General features: G+C 47.9%; 1 non-coding gene across 1 annotated transcript; it reads left to right on the top strand.

The window, feature by feature from the left end:
• The first annotated feature begins 494 nt into the window (after positions 1-494).
• Positions 495-622, top strand: LOC116097308. Its single transcript, XR_004121351.1, has one exon. It is a non-coding gene; the product is annotated as a small nucleolar RNA SNORA17 (small nucleolar RNA).
• Positions 623-4,505: the final 3,883 nt, after the last annotated feature.

Genomic DNA, 4,505 nt, shown 5'->3' with positions numbered 1-4,505 from the left:
TGTCATGGTGTACCCACAGGGTCTGGGGTGGGTCTGGGATAGGTGTCTTTGGATTCAGGGCTGGCTTGTGGCTGCCAGCCAGCACGGAGCAGAGTGGTCTCAAGGAGAGCGCACACATAGTGTGGGAAGCTGGCTTTTCCCCTTGCTGGGACTGTGTGAAAACTGTTAGTCCTCCTCTTTGTCTGGGGCAATTCTAGCTCTGCTAACAGGCGTGACTCTTCAGGGCTCCACCCCAAAAGCTGAAGATGAAGAACAGCTAGTCAAGACTCCTGCTGACTACAATGTCCCCTTCAACCTAGTGATGTCAGTTCCAGAAAGTGCCCCAGAGGTGTGCAAGGGTGTTCACTATGATGTTGTTTATAGGAAAGACTTCAAACATGAAGCCTGGAAACCCATACAGGACTGGGTTAATAAATGACTAGACATCAGTTTATGGACTATTGTGCAATTGCTAAAATTTTAGTACTTATAAATGCTATAAAGAAAATAATCATCCTACTCCTGGAGGCGTTGCAGGTGTGGTTGCTGTGTCACATGTGTGTCAGTAGATGGCAGAGAGGAGAGGCCATGTCTACACTCAGTGTTCTGACCTGTGAACATCTGAGTGTTAGAAGCCAACATAACCTAAAAAAAAAAAAAAGCCAGCCTGAGATGGCCATCAGTCCTGTGCCAGGTCCAGACAAGGAGCTAGCCTGAAATGACCACAAGTCCAGCGCTAGGCAGGTCTGGATGGGCTCCCAGGAAGGGGAACAAGTTGGAGACTAGAAGGAGCCCTGCCTGGGACCATATATCCCCAGGCAGAAAGGAGCCTGAGACAGAGGACCCTCCAATGGGATCACTTGGGCAGGTCAGGCAAGGAGCAAGCCTGAGATGACTGTGGGGCCTGGATAGAGAGCTGCCTGTGAGGACCACCAATCTGGTGCCTCACAGGTCTCAGGGCAGACCATGACTGAGATGACCCCAGTCATTCAAGAGACTCTGAGCACCACTAAGAGGAACAAGTAAGTGTTGCGTAATGTGGAAGAGAAAGAGAAACAGAGGATGTGGACACAAGAAAGAGAGGCAGAACTGGCGATGCAAGGGTAAGGAGGAACAACCTGATGTGAATAGCTGGTGATGCCACCTGGGACCGTAGTGGGGGCCTGTGCTGCCATGGCTGGGGGTGTTGTGTACATCTGGATCTGTGGCCGAGCAGCAGCAGGGGTCTGTGACCACCAAAGGCCAGGCTGTTACCTGGAGACCTACTAATGTCTGAGAGCTGTGCAGAACTGACCCCTCCCCTCACCTGGGCATCATGGGAGACCTGGGCCCAGAGTCATGAGATCAGAACTGGCCCTGCCCCTCACTAGCCTCAGAACTCCAGAGAGCAGGCCCTGCCCCTTGCCTGAGCAGTACAGTAGAGCTGGCCCTGGTGGCAGGGGCACAAGCAAGCCAGCCTTGCCGTTTGTCTGCTATAGGGTAACATGAGCAAGGCAGAGATTCCCCACTCATACCTTGCTATCTATGGCAGACAAGAGAGCTGGTCTCAAAGTTGTCAGAGCAGGAGAGCTGCCCTGGCTCCTCACCTACTACAGCACTCCGGAACTTCACCTGGGCAGCACAGTGGAGCTGGCCCTGGATGAGCGGGTTGTGAAAGAGCTAGCCGCAAGGGCTTGAGCATAGGAGAGAGAGCCAGCCTTGCCTTTTGTCTGCTGTGCCGTGGTGTTAGCAAGGGAGATATCCCCTCCTCTTCTTTTGCCCTCCTCACTGGCAGTGGATGGGAAAGCTGGTCCCTGTGAGGGTCTTGAGAGCTGGAGAGCTGGCCCTGCCCCTCACCTGCTGCAGCACCAAAGAGAACAGAACCTGAGCCTCACCTGGGCAGCAGGGTAGAGCTGGCAGGTGAGCCAGCCCCAGCCCAAGGGCATGAGCACAGGAGAGCTGGCCCTGCCTCTTGTTTGTTGAGTGATGGTGTAGACAAGGGAGACAAGACACCCTTTTCCCTTCCTCCATCCCTCACTATTTATGGCAGGCCAGAGATCTGGCCCCAGGATCTTGAGAGTGGGAAAGCTCGCCATGTACCTCTCTGAAACATTGGGAGAGCTGGCCCTGAGCCTTGCCTGGGCAGCAGAGTAGAGCTGGCCCTGGTTGCAGGGGTTGCTGATGAGCCAGCCTTGAGGGCATGAAAGCTGACCTGCTCAGATATCTTTCAGGACCAAGACTTTGAATTGGCCACCCCAACATCTACTCCATTGATGAGCAATTAGAGTGCATGAAAGGACTGGTCCTACAAATCCAAAACTACAGGATCTCCATGACACAGGGCAACAAGTTATCTGAGAGGAGTCCCAGTGAAAGTCCAGTATTGACAGAGGAATAGAAGCCAAAGACCTCATACCAGACCAAGGAGTCATTGCAATAAACATTTGCAAGCAAAGAAATGTGGACAAAAGAGTACACTGTGAGATACACCGTGACACACTACTACAGCTTCCACAATGAGATTTTTTTTTCTCTGTTGGTGGGGAGGTTGCAAAGGTGGAGGGCAGATACAAGGGGCAGGGGGATGAGTGGGATTGAGATGCATGATGGGAAATTCACCAATAAATAGATAAATAAATAAATAGTTTTTTGGAAAAAAAAGGAAAGGATCATTTGGAAAATGAGAAATAATACATCAAATACATTCCTAATATTTTCAAATTCCAATTAATATTCTTTCATGGTTCCAAAGATATATTACTAATGAGAATTAGTTAAAAATTAGACTTTGGGACTGAGGAGATGGCTCAGTGGGTAGAAGCACTTGAGTTTTGATTCCCAGAGCCTGCCTAGAAGTGTGAACTGGAAGTGCTAGCATGGTTGTTACCCCAGCACTTAGGGAGCAGAGACAAGAGGATGGTTGGGGCCAACGAATGTGTATGTTAAATTATACACACACATATACCATTAGACCTTGCCCCAGTTAAGAATGCATCTCATAAACACTTTTATTCCAGAGGCCAGGTCTTCTACTCCTGATCTTGCATCTCCATGCTGTCTCATGGACCCCTCAAAGTCAGCCCCAGGACTGGTCTCCATCTCCTGCCCTCTGTGAGATAAAGAGGAACCAGATTCCAATGCCATAGCCCTGTGCGGCACAGACTACTACTGGAGGTTTGAGCAGTGGACATGCATATGCACACAGGAGAAAAGACAGCTTCATTTCTTAAACAGCTCCCATCAGATAGTACACAGTCCTGTGTTTCTTACCTCGCAAAATGGCCTTGTGAGTCTCTGTTTTCTTGTTTTGCTCCATGTTCTAATTCAGATGCCAAACCTGCTTGCTAATTGGCAGGACACTTGGGACAGCCTCACCGAGGTCTGATGACAGTGTCACAACACAAATAATTCACTTCACTCTTGTCTACACATGGGTCTAGGCATGATATGCACAAGGTGCAATCCTGAAAACCTGATGGGCCTCAGCAACCAGACTGCAAGGTTTTATTGTTTTTAATATTTAATCAGATTTAATCAGATCTTTTCAAATAAATTCAAATCCAAACCTTATTAAAATAATTTAATAAAATATTTTAATATATACTAATCATAACTTGAATTTTTGCCTTTTCACCTTCACAGATAAGTGTAAAGTATGTGTGTGTGTGTTTGTGTGTAAGTATATGTGTGTGTATGTGTGTGTGTGTGTGTGTGTGTGTGTTTGAGAGGTTACACTCTTCCATGCAGGTGCATGTGTAATACAGAGTTTTATTGGAATGTTGGTCTTTCATGGCATCTCTACCTTATTTTTTTTAAAGATTTATTTATTTATTATATATCTAAGTACACTGTAGCTGTCTTCAGACACATCAGAAGAGGGCATCAGATCTCATTATAGATGGTTATGAGCCACCATGTGGTTGTGAGATTTGAACTCAGGACTTCTGGAAGAGCAGTCAGTGCTCTTAACTGCTGAGCCATCTCCCCAGCCCCTCTACCTTATTTTTTGAGGTCTCTTACTGAAGCTCATTGTTTTGACTAGATGGGTCCTGACTCCTCATCACCAAAGCTAGAGCTAAAGGCATAATTCTGGGGATCAAAGTCATGTCCTCCTACTTAAAGAGAATGCACTTAACCCACTAAGCCATATCCTCAGCTCTCTCTCTCTCTCTCTCTCTCTCTCTCTCTCTCTCTCTCTCTCTCTCTCTCTCTCTTTCTCTCTCTTTCTCTCTCTGTTTTCCCTCCCTCACTCCTTCCTTCCCCTTCTCTCTCCTTTCTTCCCTTCCTCCCTCTCTCTCATGCTCTGTAGCCCCAGCTGCCCTCTGTCTCCAAGATTCTGGAACTACAGGGGTGCACCATCATGCCCTTTAATACTTTTAGAAGGAAAGTAACCCTAATAAAAATAAATGTAAGCCCAACTGTGGTAGCTCATGCCTTTAATCCCAGCACTCAGAAGGCAGAGGCAGGTGGGATCTCTGTGAGTCTGAGGCAAGCCTGGTCTACAGAGTGAGTTCCAGGACAGCCAGGGCTACACAGAGAAACCCTGT

This window comes from Mastomys coucha, unplaced genomic scaffold (genome assembly GCF_008632895.1).
Source record: "Mastomys coucha isolate ucsf_1 unplaced genomic scaffold, UCSF_Mcou_1 pScaffold18, whole genome shotgun sequence".
Lineage (NCBI taxonomy): Eukaryota > Metazoa > Chordata > Mammalia > Rodentia > Muridae > Mastomys > Mastomys coucha.
The sequence above is the reverse complement of the archived record's forward strand: the minus strand, read 5'-3'. Positions and strand labels throughout refer to the sequence as shown.